General features: G+C 44.8%; 1 protein-coding gene across 1 annotated transcript in view; it reads right to left on the bottom strand.

The window, feature by feature from the left end:
* arb2a (ARB2 cotranscriptional regulator A) overlaps positions 1 to 16822 on the bottom strand; it is a 318843-nt gene that overhangs the window by 264109 nt on the left and 37912 nt on the right. The window lies entirely within an intron of this gene.

The following is a 16822-nucleotide window of genomic DNA, read 5'->3' on the forward strand; positions in this document are numbered from 1 at the left end:
AAGACAAACAAAAACAGACATCTTTATTTGCAACTAACAAGGCTGCAAACACACCAATGATACGGTGTAAGTTACGTCTCATGTTGATGTCAGTTACAAATCCCTGTACAGCAAAACAACAATGAAGAACAGTATGCAGCCTATGAAAAAGAATAATGGACTTTGGTTTTGTTCATATATACAGTGTATATCAATAAGGCCCCTAGACAGGCAGGCAGAACTATTAGGCCCCTAGACAGGAAGTTCTATTAGGCCCCTAGACATGAAGTCACTATTAGACCCCTAGACATGAAGTCACTATTAGGCCCCTAGACAGGCAGTACTATTAGGCCGCTAGACAGGCAGGCGGTACTATTAGGCCACTAGGCAGGCAAAACTGTATGTGTGAGATAATTTAAAGTGTCTGGAGTTGGCCATGCTGTGCTGTGCTCTTCAAGCTCAGTGCAGTCCCAATGTGGGGGAATGGAAGCCAAGGGAGTGTATGGTTACAGTGTTGATGTAAGGTATGTTTATCCCGTCCAGCCACAGCACTAAGGAACTTGTACACAGTGTAAACTTAACCCCCAGCCAACGGTTACATGGTTCAATGACATCAACAACTCTTTCCTTTTTCTTTTCTTTTTTTTCTTGCTTCTCGGCAGCTGAAAACACACGTGTTTTTGTGGAGACGTTGTTTTTGGGGGAAGTGGATGAGAGAAGGATGAGAGCGGAGGAGACTTTCTGTCTGTTGTGTTTTGGCATGTTTGTAGTGGAAGATAATGACCTCAGCTGTAAGAATCAAGGGTTGGAGGTATTGGGGTAATTACTGGGGTATTACTGGGGGTATTTAATAAACGTGCCCAGCCTGGCATGGAATGGCATGGCGGTGCTGTGGTGTAGTGGCCCACCCGGTCAGACGAGAACAGGGGTGAGTGGTGTGGTGTGGCTGAGGTCTGTGGCGTCAGACGGGGACGTGTCTGCTGTGACCACAGGGACAGCTGGAAGGTCCAAAGCTAGGCCCCTCTGTGTTTATGTTAGCTTTAGCTAGACTCTTTAGAGCCAGCTAGACCCACAGGAAACCAGGTTCAGGGAGGGGGGCACCATGGAGGCAGAGCGTGTCCAAGTCCTTGGCTTGATGACATAAACACACATCCATGCACACACACAAACACGCAGTCAGAGAGATTGGGCCCTCACACTGTCACACGGCCCATATATTTCAACCTGGTTAGAAAGCCTGAATGCTCCATCAGTACAAACTACTAAAACAACACCTGGTTCATACACCAAAACTACCAGTCTATTAGCCGGGTCCCAGATCTGTTTGTGCTATCATGTCAACTCCTTACCATGCAAAACATGACAGCACAAACCGATCTGGGACCCGGCTACCAGTCTATGACAGCAGGGACTGGGTCTGGGATAGTCAAGGGATATAATACTACACAACATACAGAGCAGGGGTTGGAACTGGTTCATGGAACAGAACTGGAAAATAATTACATTATCGAGTAACAGAATCAGAATCAGGAATGAAAGTGATCTATACTATTCCGGAACAGAACCGTTATTTTAAAAGCACGGGAACTGGTTAAAAACGTAATTTTACATCCAGGGCATTTTTTTCCAGTCCAACAAAAAACACAACAAGACACCTTTGCAAAGCCCTCAAAATGTAAAGCTGAAAATCTTTGGCAGTACATGTGTAGGCAACCTGCCCCTCCCCCTCTGAAGCATAGTCTACTGACGTTACAAGCGTGATTCAGAAATTAGGGAGAGAGATTTTTAATTAGATACGAATGGATTAATAATTTCAATGCTAGTTAAGGATACTATAGTCTGATTAATCAGGCTGTAATGCATAATAAATTGCTATATACAGCCTAAGACATTTGTGTGAACATTATTGTAAATGTTCCTTACAAGCCAGCATGTAGGATAAAATTACATTTAAACTTACTCTACCGATTTTCTGTGTGGTTTGTCCTTCTACTGCTCCAAATGTTTAGCTTTTTAAATCCACAGAGCAGCATTATTACCACAACTTTCAGTACGCTGGTCTGTATATTGGATTATACTTCAGGTTTTAATTTTCAATACTTATGCAATTTGCATAATATGGCCGAACCTAATGGAACCACAGACCGAACGGCAAATACTTCCAGCTGACTGCAAGAAAACGCGCTTCCGTTGACTACGTTTGGTTACGTTCGGCTATTGTTTACATATTGTGCATCACATGCACGAGACTGACAGAACCTACCGGCGCCATGAAAAGTCGGGTAAACAACACTTTCATGTGGATCACTTATCTCCACATCCTACCTCCAAAAAGAGAACCAGTAAAGTAACCTCAAATATCAATGTATTCAACATTCTGACTTGTAGAGACTAGTGTCTTTTTAACAGCTACTTCTTTCAGACTGATAGCATGGAGTAACCATGGTAACAGTCTAACGTTTAAGCAAAGCATACTATAGTGATCCCGTTTCATTGGATTTATTAACAACAAGTAAGATGTGTTTATATTTGAATTCTGGTGCCGCTCTGCACACAGGTTATTACTAGCTGGTCCAACGCAAAACCCACTCTGAAGTTCAAGGACATTCAAAGTTCCTTCATAGAAGACGCTCCTCCGTAGGTATAATTCTGTGGACCTAATTCAGATAATACATGTCATAACAAGATGCCCAGCGCTTCAGGCCTCGTCAGCCACCTTCTCTCCCCATCTTCAAAATTTCAGTCGAATATTGTGCCCTATACTCTAAATAGCTTGCCCGCTCCATAGCAAGCTGCTCTATCCGCACCGATTGCTGAAGTAATTTAATGGCGAGCTAAATTTTAAAAAACGGTTCAGAACTTTATTTTGCTGGTCAGAACAGTGGAAAGGAATGAAAACAATAATGATTCTGATAAAAATGTAAATTATCAAAAATTTTTGGGGGGTTCCAACCCCTACTACAGTGTTAAACAAATACCTGAGCTTCTGTATTCGAAGCCCACAGTCTCCTCTAACCAAAGTCAGAGGGAAAAGGCTTATACCAGTCATGATAACCAAATGCTCTGGAAACTCATTGCTAACCTGATTATGTGTCTAAAGAATCACATTATGGACAAATGATGCCATGATTAGGAGGGAGTAGCCAATCACAGGCCGGCGGACAACCCAAATGAGATGATCTGCTGGGTGAGGAATGCTTTAAGAGACATAGGCCCGAGTCAGCTAATTAACTGAAATGTCAGACTCCCTGATGAAGACTGAAAGGATCGCGGGGCTCAAAATGCAGGTGTTTAATGACATCAATAAGCCTTGCAGGAAATGTCATTTGTGCTACATTATATGTTCAGCACCTCAGGTGGCCAGAGAACTATCTGATATGGAAAAAGAGAAGGGTGACAGAGGTGGGGGAAGAGGACTGGGAGAATGAACCTATATGTGTGCGTGTGTACGCATATGTAGGCTATAGCATGTATGAAGCATATTGAATATGTGCTGTTGTGTGTGAACTAGTCAGCCAACGGCTACACAGAGTTCTTTGATCAGGTTGACAAACAGGCCTAGGGTCAGGATAAAGAGGCTTGTAGTCAGATGAGGAAGCACAGCTCTGAGATCAGTATCATTCCAGGCCCAGACAGATACATACCAAAAAATATAATCAAATCAAATTTATTTGTCACATACACATGGTTAGCAGATGTTAATGCGAGTGTAGCGAAATGCTTCTGCTTCTAGTTCCGACAATGCAGAAATAACCAACGAGTAATCTAACCTAACAATTCCAAAACTACTACCTTATACACACAAGTGTAAAGGGATAAAGAATATGTACATAAAGATATATGAATGAGTGATGGTACAGAACGGCATAGGCAAGATGCAGTAGATGGTATCGAGTACAGTATATACATATGAGATGAGTAATGTAGGGTATGTAAACAAAGTGGCATAGTTTAGCATTGCTTGCTGTTTGGGGTTTTAGGCTGGGTTTCTGTACAGCACTTTGAGATATCAGCTGATGTACGAAGGGCTATATAAATACATTTGATTTTGATTTTTTTTTTTTTTAAGTGGCTAGTGATACATGTATTACATAAAGATGCAGTAGATGATATAGAGTACAGTATATACATATACATATGAGATGAATAATGTAGGGTATGTAAACATTATATTAAGTAGCATTGTTTAAAGTGACTAGTGATATATTTTACATCAATTCCCATTATTAAAGTGGCTGGAGTTGAGTCAGTGTGTTGGCAGCAGCCACTCAATGTTAGTGGTGGCTGTTTAACAGTCTGATGGCCTTGAGATAGAGGCTGTTTTTCAGTCTCTCGGTCCCTGCTTTGATGCACCTGTACTGACCTTGCCTTCTGGATGATAGCGGGGTGAACAGGCAGTGGCTCGGGTGGTTGTTGTTCTTGATGATCTTTACGGCCTTCCTGTGACATCGGGTGGTGTAGGTGTCCTGGAGGGAAGGTAGTTTGCCCCCGGTGATGCGTTGTGCAGACCTCACTACCCTCTGGAGAGCCTTACGGTTGTGGGCAGAGCAGTTGCCGTACCAGGCGGTGATACAGCCCGACAGGATGCTCTCGATTGTGCATCTGTAGAAGTTTGTGAGTGCTTTTGGTGACAAGCCGAATTTCTTCAGCCTCCTGAGGTTGAAGAGGCGATGCTGCGCCTTCTTCACGATGCTGTCTGTGTGGGTGAACCAATTCAGTTTGTCTGTGATCTGTACGCCGAGGAACTTAAAACTTACTACCCTCTCCACTACTGTCCCAACGATGTGGATAGGGGGGTGCTCCCTCTGCTGTTTCCTGAAGTCCACAACCATCTCCTTTGTTTTTTTGTTGAGTGTGAGGTTATTTTCCTGACACCACACTCCGAGGGCCCTCACCTCCTCCCTGTAGGCCGTCTCGTCGTTGTTGGTAATCAAGCCTACCACTGTAGTGTCTTCCGCAAACTTGATGATTGAGTTGGAGGCGTGCATGGCCACGCAGTCGTGGGTGAAAAGGGAGGACAGAGGCGGGCTCAGAACGCACCTGTGGGTCGCATCAGTGTTGAGCATCAGCGGGGTGGAGATGTTGTTACCTACCCTCACCACCTGGGGGCGGCCCGTCAGGAAGTCCAGTACCCAGTTGCACAGGGCGGGGTCGAGACCCAGGGTCTCGAGCTTGATGACAAGTTTGGAGGGTACTATGGTGTTAAATGCTGAGCTGAAGTCGATGAACAGCATTCTCACATACAGTGGGCCAAAAAAGTATTTAGTCAGCCACCAATTGTGCAATTTCTCCCACTTAAAAAGATGAGAGAGGCCTGTAATTTTCATCATAGGTACACAGAAAATCACATTGTAGGATTTTTTTATGAATTTATTTGCAAATTATGGTGGAAAATAAGTATTTGGTCAATAACAACAGTTTATCTCAATACTTTGTTATATACCCTTTGTTGGCAATGACAGAGGTCAAACGTTTTCTGTAAGTCTTCACAAGGTTTTCACACACTGTTGCTGCTATTTTGGCCCATTCCTCCATGCTGATCTCCTCTAGAGCAGTGATGTTTTGGGGCTGATGCTGGGCAACATCGACTTTCAACTTCCTCCAAAGATTTTCTATGGGGTTGAGATCTGGAGACTGGCTAGGCCACTCCAAGACCTTGAAATGTTTCTTACGAAGCCACTCCTTCGTTCCCCGGGCGGTGTGTTTGGGATCATTGTCATGCTGAAAGACCCAGCCACGTTTCATCTTCAATGCCCTTGCTGATGGAAGGAGGTTTTCACTCAAAATCTCACGATACATGGCCCCATTCATTCTTTCCTTTACACGGATCAGTCGTCCTGGTCCCTTTACAGAAAAACAGCACCAAATCATGATGTTTCCACCCCCATGCTTTACAGTAGATATGGTGTTCTTTGGATGCAACTCAGCATTCTTGTGTCCTCCAAACACAACGAGTTAAGTTTTTACCAAAAAGTTATATTTTGGTTTCATCTGACCATATGACATTCTCCCAATCTTCTCTCTAGCAAACTTCAGACGGGCCTGGACATGTACTGGCTTGGGCAGGGGGACACATCTGGCACTGCAGGATTTGAGTCCCTGGCGGCGTAGTGTGTTACTGGTGGTAGGCTTTGTTACTTTGGTCCCAGCTCTCTGCAGGTCATTCACTAGGTCCCCCCGTGTGATTCTGGGATTTTTGCTGACCGTTCTTGTGATCATTTTGACCCCACGGGGTGAGATCTTGCGTGGAGCCCCAGATCGAGGGAGATTATCAGTGGTCTTGTATGTCTTCCATTTCCTAATAATTGCTCCCACAGTTGATTTCTTCAAACCAAGCTGCTTACCTATTGCAGATTCAGTCTTCCCAACCTGGTGCAGGTCTACAATTTTGTTTCTGGTGTCCTTTGACAGCTCTTTGGTCTTGGCCATAGTGGAGTTTGGAGTGTGACTGTTTGAGGTTGTGGACAGGTGTCTTTTATACTGATAACAAGTTCAAACAGGTGCCATTAATACAGGTAACGAGTGGAGGACAGAGGAAACTCTTAAAGAAGAAGTTACAGGTCTATGAGAGCCAGAAATTTTGCTTGTTTGTAGGTGACCAAATACTTATTTTCCACCATAATTTGCAAATAATAATTAAAACTCCTTCATGTGATTTTCTGGATTTTTTTTCTAATTTTGTCTGTCATAGTTGAAGTGTACCTATGATGAAAATTACAGGCCTCTCTCATCTTTTTAAGTGGGAGAACTTGCACAATTGGTGGCTGGCTAAATACGTTTTTGCCCCACTGAAGGTATTCCTCTTGTCCAGATGGGTTAGGGCAGTGTGCAGTGTGGTTGAGATTGCATCGTCTGTGGACCTATTTGGGCGGTAAGCAAATTGGAGTGGGTATAGGGTGTCAGGTAGTGTGGAGGTGATATGGTCCTTGACTAGTCTCTCAAAGCACTTCATGATGACGGAAGTGAGTGCTACGGGGCGGTAGTCGTTTAGCTCAGTTACCTTAGCTTCCTTGGGAACAGGAACAATGGTGGCCCTCTTGAAGCATGTGAGAACAGCAGACTGGGATAAGGATTGATTGATTATGTCCGTAAACACACCAGCCAGCTGGTGTGCGCATGCTCTGAGGGCGCGGCTGGGGATGTCATCTGGGCCTGCAGCCTTGCGAGGGTTAACCTCTAGCGTTGAGGAATCCCGTATCCGGGAGCGTAATCATAGCCTCAAGCTCATTACCATAACGCAACGTTTCCTATTCATGAAAATCGCAAATGAAATGAAATAAATATATTGAAACACAAGCTTAGCCTTTTGTTAACAACACTGTCATCTCAGATTTTCAAAATATGCTTTAACCAAAGCTACACAAGCATTTGTGTAAGACTATTGATAGCCTAGCATAGCATTAAGCCTAGCATTCAGCAGGCAACATTTTCACAAAAACAAGAAAAGCATTCAAATAAAATAATTTACCTTTGAAGAACTTCGGATGTTTTCAATGACGAGACTCAGTTAGATAGCAAATGTTAATTTTTTCCCAAAAGATTATTTGTGTAAGAGAAATAGCTCCGTTTTGTTCATCACGTTTGGCTAAGAAAAAATAAATAAAATGCAGTCAACACAACGCCAAACTTTTTCCAAATTAGCTCCATAATATCGACAGAAACATGGCAAACGTTGTTTAGAATCAATCCTCAAGGTGTTTTTCACAATTCGATTTATTCGATGAAAAATCATTCCTGGCAGTCGGTTTCTCATCAAAGGCAAACGGAAAAATGCTGCAGCTGGAGATTACGCAATAATTGCGACGGAGGACACCAAGCGACCACCTGGTAGATGTAGTCTCTTATGGTCAATCTTCCAATGATATGCCTACAAATACGTCACAATGCTGCAGACACCTTGGGGAAAACGTGGAAAACGTAAGCTGACTCCTAGCTCCTCCACAGCCATATAAGGAGTCATTGGAATGAGGCGGTTTAAAAAAATGCGGCACTTCCTGATTGGATTTTATTCTGGGTTTCGCCTGTAACATCAGTTCTGTGGCACTCACAGACAATATCTTTGCAGTTTTGGAAACGTCAGAGTGTTTTCTTTCCAAAGCTGTCAATTATATGCATAGTCAAGCATCTTTTCGTGACAAAATATCTTGTTTAAAACGGGAACGTTTTTCATCCAAAAATTAAAAGAGCGCCCCCTATATCGAAGGAGTGAACACGTTTAAATGTTTTACTCACGTCGGCTGCAGTGAAGGAGAGTCCACATGTTTTGGTTGCGGGCCGTGTCAGTGGCACTATATTGTCCTCAAAGCGGGCAAAAAAGTTATTTAGTTCGCCTGGGAGCAAGACTTCCTGGTCCGTGACGGGGCTGGTTTTCTTTTTGTAATCCGTGATTGACTGTAGACCCTGCCACATACCTCGTGTCTGAGCCGTTGAATTGCGACTCTACTTTGTCTCTATACTGACGCTTAGCTTGTTTGATTGCCTTGCGGAGGGAATAGCTACACTGTTTGTATTCGGTCATGTTTCCGGTCACCTTGCCCTGGTTAAAAGCAGTGGTTTCGCTTTCAGTATCACGTGAATGCTGCCATCAATCCACGGTTTCTGGTTTGGGAATGTTTTAATCGTTGCTATGGGAACAACATCTTCAATGCACGTTCTAATGAACTCGCTCACCGAATCAGCATATTCGTCAATGTTGTTGTTGGACCCAGTGCGGAACATATCCCAGTCCACGTGATGGAAGCAGTCTTGGAGCGTGGAATCAGATTGGTCGGACCAGCGTTGAACAGACCTGAGCGCGGGAGCTTCTTGTTTTAGCTTCTGTCTGTAGGCAGGGAGCAACAAAATGGAGTCGTGGTCAGCTTTTCCGAAAGGAGGGCCTTATATGCGTTGCGGAAGTTAGTATAGCAATGATCCAAAGTTTTACCAGCCCTGGTTGCGCAATCGATATGCTGATACAATTTAGGGAGTCTTGTTTTCAGATTAGACAGATTCAGACTTGTTAAAATCCCCAGCTACAATGAATGCAGCCTCAGGATATGTGGTTTCCAGTTTGCAAAGAGTCAAATAAAGTTTGTTCAGAGCCATTGATGTGTTTGCTTGGGGGGGGGGAATATATACGGCTGTGATTATAATCGAAGAGAATTCCCTTGGTAGATTATGCGGTCGACATTTGATTGTGAGGAATTCTAAAATCAGGTGAACAGAAGGACTTGAGTTCCTGTATGTTGTTGTGACCACACCATGTCTCGTTTCCGTGAAGCAAAGAACGTTACAGTCTCTGATGTCCCTCTGGAATGCTACCCTTGCTCGGATTTCATCAACCTTGTTGTCAAGAGACTGGACATTGGCGAGAAGTATGCTAAGTGGTGCGCGATGTGCCCGTCTCCGGAGCCTGACCAGAAGACTGCTTCAGGCTGGGATCCATTCCGTTGTCCTGGGTGAAAGGCAGAACACAGGATCCGCCTCGGGAAAGTCATATTCCTGGTCGTACTGATGGTGAGATGATGTTGCTCTTATATTCAGTAGTTCTTCCCGACTGTATGTAATGAAACCTAAAATTACCTGGGGTACCAATGTAAGAAATAACACGTAAAAAAAACAAAAAACTGCATAGTTTCCTAGGAACGCGAAGCGAGGCGGCCATCTCTGTCGGCGCAGGAAGTGAATAATGCGCCGGAAGTGAATAAATATATAAATGAGACAGAGACAGAGAGAGAGAACCTTAGAGTCCACACACAAGCCCACAATAACAAACCCCACAGACGTAGCCACAAACCCCACAGACGTAGCCACAAACCCCACAGACGTAGCCACAAACCCCACAGACGTAGCCACAAACCCCACAGACGTAGCTACAAACCCCAGACATAGCCACAAACCCCACAGACGTAACCACAAACCCCACAGACGTAACCACAAACCCCACAGACGTAGCCACAAACCCCACAGACGTAGCCACAAACCCCACAGACGTAGGCACAGAGTCAAAATACACTGCTCAAAAATATAAAGGGAACACTTAAACAACACAATGTAATTCCAAGTCAATCACACTTCTGTGAAATCAAACTGTCCACTTAGGAAGCAACACTGATTGACAATAAATGTCACATGCTGTTGTGCAAATGGAATAGACAACAGGTGGAAATTATAGGCATTTAGCAAGACACCCCCAATAAAGGAGTGGTTCTGCAGGTGGGGACCACAGACCACTTCTCAGTTCCTATGCTTCCTGGCTGATGTTTTGGTCACTTTTGAATGCTGGTGGTGCTTTCACTCTAGTGGGAGCATGAGACGGAGTCTACAACCCACACAAGTGGCTCAGGTAGTGCAGCTCATCCAGGATGGCACATCAATGCGAGCTGTGGCAAGAAGGTTTGCTGTGTCTGTCAGTGTAGTGTCCAGAGCATCGAGGCCCTACCAGGAGACAGGCCAGTACATCAGGAGACGTGGAGGAGGCCGTAGCAGGGCAACAACCCAGCAGCAGGACCGCTACCTCCGCCTTTGTGCAAGGAGGAGCAGGAGGAGCACTGCCAGAGCCCTGCAAAATGACCTCCAGCAAGCCACAAATGTGCATGTGTCTGCTCAAACGGTCATAAACAGACTCCATGAGGGTGGTGAGGGCCTGACGTCCATGAGGGCCTGACGTCCACAGGTGGGGTTTTTGCTTACAGCCCAACGTTTGGCCTTTGCCAGAGAACACCAAGATTGGAAAATTCACCACTGGCGCCCTGTGCTCTTCACAGATGAAAGCAGGTTCACACTGAGCACATGAGACAGACGTGACAGTCTAGAGACGCCGTGGAGAACGTTCTGCTGCCTGCAACATCCTCCAGCATGACCGGTTTGGCGGTGGGTCAGTCATGGTGTGGGGTGGCATTTCTTTGGGGGGCCGCATAGCCCTCCGTGTGCTCGCCAGAGGTAGCCTGACTGCCATTAGGTACTGAGATGAGCTCCTCAGGCCCTGGGTTCCTCCTAATGCAAGGCAATGCTAGACCTCATGTGGCTGGAGTGTGTCAGCAGTTCCTGCAAGAGGAAGGCATTGATGCTATGGACTGGCCCGCCCGTTCCCCAGACCTGAATCCATCATGTCTCGCTCCATCCGCCAATGCCACGTTGCACCACAGACTGTCCAGGAGTTGGCGGATGCTTTAGTCCAGGTCAGGGAGGAGATCCCTCAGGAGACCATCCGCCACCTCATCAGGAGCATGCCCAGGCATTGTAGGGAGGTCATACAGGCACGTGGAGGCCACACACACTACTGAGCCTCATTTTGACTTGTTTTAAGGACATTACATCAAAGTTGGATCAGCCTGTAGTGTGGTTTTCCACTTTAATTTTGAGTGTGACTCCAAATCCAGACCTCCATGGGTTGATAAATTTGATTTCCATTGATAATTTTTGTGTGATTTTGTTGTCAGCACATTCAACTATGTAAAGAAAAAAGTATTTAATAAGAATATATCATTCATTCAGATCTAGGATGTGTTATTTTAGTGTTCCCTTCATTTTTTTGAGCAGTGTATAATCTGCTGATGGGAGCTGTTAGCCACCACACACACCATCCCACGCACAGGCAAAGACACACACATAGTCACACACCCACGCAGGCAAACACACCCACACATACCCAGGCACACACACCCGCACACACAGGCAAACACAACCGCTAACACACCCACACAGACAGGCAAAGACGCGCACACAGACAGGCAAAGACGCGCACACACAGGCAAAGATGCGCACACACAGACAAAGACGCGCACACACAGGCAAAGACGCGCGCACACAGGCAAAGACGCGCGCACACAGGCAAAGACGCGCGCACACAGGCAAAGACGCGCGCACACAGGCAAAGACGCGCGCACACAGGCAAAGACTCGCGCACACACACACGCACTACAAGAAAAGCTGCAAGAGAAAATGTCTACCATCCCTACGTGGGCCTCAGCCTCCGCCTGTCTAACGCGGTCTTTGCAGCCAATCAGCAGAACGGGCTCCACCACTTTGTCACATCATTAACACTGTGTTATTAGTCCCATAATGAAAGGCCCTGCAGGGAGTGCAGGAGTGCTAAGTGGTTCTGTGTCTCTCTCTCCCTGGAGCTCTGTCTGTCTGGGTCTGGCTGGCTGCTGGTGCTGCTGCTGAGGATGATGCTGTGCACTCACACTGACAGGGATTGGGGACATTTGGCTGAGGGAGAAAAAAAAACTGTCAAAATGTGTAATACCATAGCGTTTTCAAACCCAGAGGACCAACAGGCTAATACCTACAGGAACACCTCGCAAAGCAGACTTCACAGACCAGACCGGGGTTTGGCAAATCAATGGGAGAAGTAAATGTGTCCTTAGTGGTTAACTTTCTCAAACACTAAAGACAAAACCTAGATTGGAGCCAACGTCTTCAGTAGCTGAACTGTCATTACTAAAACCTCAGGGAAGTAACTTTGATTTGACGGCCTGCACATGAGCAGTTTGGTGCAAAACGGCCGTTAGATCCGATGACATGTTTCTGCGCATGAGATGTGCTAGCTAACGTCGCTATGACATCGCCTACAAGAGTGATTGGGAATTTCTACTGCAGGGGCAGTTTCTAGGCCTCTTTATTTAAATTATCTTTGGTAATACGGCCAGTATTACTTAAACTACTCAATGTGGCGTACGTATCAAAACGAGTGTGAATGCCACAGCTGTACAACAGTGTGGCGAGGGGCTGACCCTTCCTTCTCCCTTTCTCTGGGGGTCTGTGTGGTTAGGGGAAGTGTTGTGGTGGCCCCCCCTCGGTGCCCCAGGAGGAGCAGAGAGGAAGGAAAGACCTTACAGGAAAGATCAGTCTGTGGGGGAGGGAAGGGTGACGGCGGGGGGAAGAGAGAGGGAGGAAAAGGGGAAGAGAGGAAGAGAGGGATGGAGAGATGGGGTATCCAGACCTCCCACACTCTGTGTGTGTAATGCTCTCTGATTACCCCACACATGCTTGGTCCGGCTGACCGCTCTTAAGGCGATAAGGAGATGATTTGCTGGACATGGTGTGGGGGTGAGGGTTACCTGCATATGGGGGTGGGATGAGAGGAGGGGGTGAGGGTTACCCTGGGTCTGACCAGAGCCTAAACATAGATAACAGGTGGCTATGGAACAGGCCTGAGGAATGGTGGAGTGACCTCTACACACCGTACTGGCTGGTTTAACCATCTCTCTACATCACACTTCACAGACAGAGACAGAGAGGGACACACACACACACACACACACACACACACAGGAGAGCAGGCTGACTGTGAATCTGTCGGCCGGAGTTCTCTTTAAAAGCCACTTATCCAGAGAGTAGGCACACGGTATTGACATCAAAGCTGTTTACATAATGAAAGTGAGCACTCTGCACGGTTTCAGTGACAGTGACCAGAAAATAAAGGATTCTTCTTCTTTATGGAAGAAAAGAAAGAGGAAGAAAATCCCAAAACTAAAAAAATACAGAAAGAGAGTGAGAGAGAAAGAGAAAGAAAGAGGGAGAAAGAGAAAGAAAGAGGGAGAAAGAGAAAGAAAGAGGGAGAAAGAGAGAGAAAGAGGGAGAAAGAGAAAGAAAGAGGGAGAAAGAGAGAGATAGAAAGAAAGAGGGGGGAAAGAGGAAGAGGGGACGAGAAAGAAAGAGAATACAGAGAAGGAGAGAGGGAGAGAGAAAGGGAGGAGAGAGAAAGAGAAGAGAGAGAAATAAATAGAGACAGATAGAGATAGAAAGAGAGGGAGAAAGAGAGAGAATACAGAGAAGGAGAGAGGGAGAGAGAAAGGGATGAGAGAGAAAGGGAGGAGAGAAGGAGAAGAGAGAGAAATAAATAGACAGAGATAGAAAGAGGGAGAAAGAGAGAGAAAGAAAGAGGATACAGTGATAGGGAGGAAGAGAGAGAGAGAAAGAGAAACTAGAGGGAAGGAAGGATAGGGTTTATTTTAAGGTTTGGCTTGTCTAACATCAGGCTGAGAATTAAAATAGTCAATCCCCCCTCTCTTGCTCTCGTTCCATTTTTTATTTTACAGTGGGGTATATGGAGGAACAAAGCTGATGCACTCCCATCGAAATTCCCAAAAGGTCCATGTGATGTGCCTGTGTCTAGGGGAAGTTTGCTCTCTGGAGAGAGGGAGGGGGAGGGAGAGAAGGGGGGGGGGGGGGGGGTTGTCTTTAATTTATTTATTTATTTATTTATTTATTTCACCTTTATTTAACCAGGTAGGCAAGTTGAGAACAAGTTCTCATTTACAATTGCGACCTGGCCAAGATAAAGCAAAGCAGTTCGACACATACAACGACACAGAGTTACACATGGAGTAAAACAAACATACAGTCAATAATACAGTATAAACAAGTCTATATACGATGTGAGTAAATGAGGTGAGATAAGGGAGGTAAAGGCAAAAAGGCCATGGTGGCAAAGTAAATACAATATAGCAAGTAAAACATTGGAATGGTAGATTTGCAATGGGAGAATGTGCAAAGTAGAAATAAAAATAATGGGGTGCAAAGGAGCAAAATAAATTAATTAATTAAATACAGTAGGGAAAGAGGTAGTTGTTTGGGCTAAATTATAGGTGGGCTATGTACAGGTGCAGTAATCTGTGAGCTGCTCTGACAGTTGGTGCTTAAAGCTAGTGAGGGAGATAAGTGTTTCCAGTTTCAGAGATTTTTGTAGTTCGTTCCAGTCATTGGCAGCAGAGAACTGGAAGGAGAGGCGGCCAAAGAAAGAATTGGTTTTGGGGGTGACTAGAGAGATATACCTGCTGGAGCGTGTGCTACAGGTGGGAGATGCTATGGTGACCAGCGAGCTGAGATAAGGGGGGACTTTACCTAGCAGGGTCTTGTAGATGACATGGAGCCAGTGGGTTTGGCGACGAGTATGAAGCGAGGGCCAGCCAACGAGAGCGTACAGGTCGCAATGATGGGTAGTATATGGGGCTTTGGTGACAAAACGGATTGCACTGTGATAGACTGCATCCAATTTGTTGAGTAGGGTATTGGAGGCTATTTTGTAAATGACATCGCCAAAGTCGAGGATTGGTAGGATGGTCAGTTTTACAAGGGTATGTTTGGCAGCATGAGTGAAGGATGCTTTGTTGCGAAATAGGATTCCAATTCTAGATTTAACTTTGGATTGGAGATGTTTGATATGGGTCTGGAAGGAGAGTTTACAGTCTAACCAGACACCTAAGTATTTGTAGTTGTCCACGTATTCTAAGTCAGAGCCGTCCAGAGTAGTAATGTTGGACAGGCGGGTAGGTACAGGTAGCGATCGGTTGAAGAGCATGCATTTAGTTTTACTTGTATTTAAGAGCAATTGGAGGCCACGGAAGGAGAGTTGTATGGCATTGAAGCTTGCCTGGAGGGTTGTTAACACAGTGTCCAAAGAAGGGCCAGAAGTATACAGAATGGTGTCGTCTGCATGGAGTCTCACCTCCTACTCAATTCAATTTCAATTTGAGGGCATTATTGGCATGGGAAACATATGTTAACATTGCCAAAGCAAGTAAAGTAGATAATAAACAAAAGTGAAATACATTTACAGTAAACATTAAACTCACAGAAGTTCCAAAATAATACAGATATTTCAAATGTCCTATTACCTGGAAAATGTTAAAGTGCAAAAGGGAGAAAAAAAAACGAATATGGGTTGTATTTAAAATGGTGGTTGTTCTTTACTGGTTGCCCTTTTCTTGTGGCAACAGGTCACAAATCTTGCTGCTGTGATGGGAGCATTACACACTGTGATATTTCATCCAATAGATATGGGAGTTTATCGAAATGGGTTTTGTTTTCTAATTATTTGTGGATCTGTGTAATCTGAGGGAAATATGTGTCTCTAATATGGTCAAACATTTGGTAGGTTAGGAAGTGCAGCTCAGTTTCCACCTCATTTTGTGGGCATTGTCCACATAACTTGTCTTCTCTTGAGAGCCAGGTCTGCCTACCGCGGCCTTTCTCAATAGCAAGGCTATGGTCAATGAGTATATACAGTTGAAGTCGGAAGTTTACAAACACTTAGGTTGGAGTCATTAAAACTCGTTTTTCAACCACTCCATACACTTCTTGTTAACAAACTATAGTTTTGGAAAGTCAGTTAGGACATCTACTTTGTGCATGATGCAAGTAATTTTTCCAACAATTGTTTACAGACCGATTATTTCACTTATAATTCATTGTATCACAATTTCAGTGGTTCGGAAGTTTACATACACAAAGTTGACTGTGCCTTTAAACAGCTTGGAATAATTCCAGAAAATGATGCCACGGCTTTGGAAGCTCTGATAGGCTAATTTACATAATTTGAGTCAATTGGAGGTGTACCTGTGGATGTATTTCAAGGCCTACCTTCAAACTCAGTGCCTCTTTGCTTGACATCATGGGAAAATCAAAAGAAATCAGCCAAGACCTCAGAAAAAAAATGTAGACCTCCACAAGTCTGGTTCATTCTTGGCAGCAATTCCCAAACGCCTGAAGGTACCACGTTCATCAGTACAAACAATAGTACGCATTGGACCACGCAGCTGTCATGCCGCTCAGGCAGGAGACGCGTTCTGTCTCCTAGAGATGAACGTACTTTGTTGCGAAAAGTGTAAATCAATCCCAGAACATCAGCAAAGGACCTTGTGAAGATGCTGGAGGAAACAGGTACAAAAGTATCTATATCCACAGTAAAACTAGTCCTATGTCGACATAGCCTGAAAAGCTTTTTGTTAAGTCTTTCAAATGTGTGAAGTAATTGTTTTTTTGTATGGTTGAGTCTAATTGTGTTGCTGTCCTGTAGGGTCTGTTTGTGAACAGAGCTCCAGGACCAGTTTGTTTAGGTGACTCTTATCCAGGTTAA

The sequence above is a fragment of the Oncorhynchus mykiss genome, chromosome 6 (assembly GCF_057628025.1).
Source record: "Oncorhynchus mykiss isolate SJ-2025 chromosome 6, ASM5762802v1, whole genome shotgun sequence".
Taxonomy (NCBI): Eukaryota; Metazoa; Chordata; class Actinopteri; order Salmoniformes; family Salmonidae; genus Oncorhynchus; species Oncorhynchus mykiss.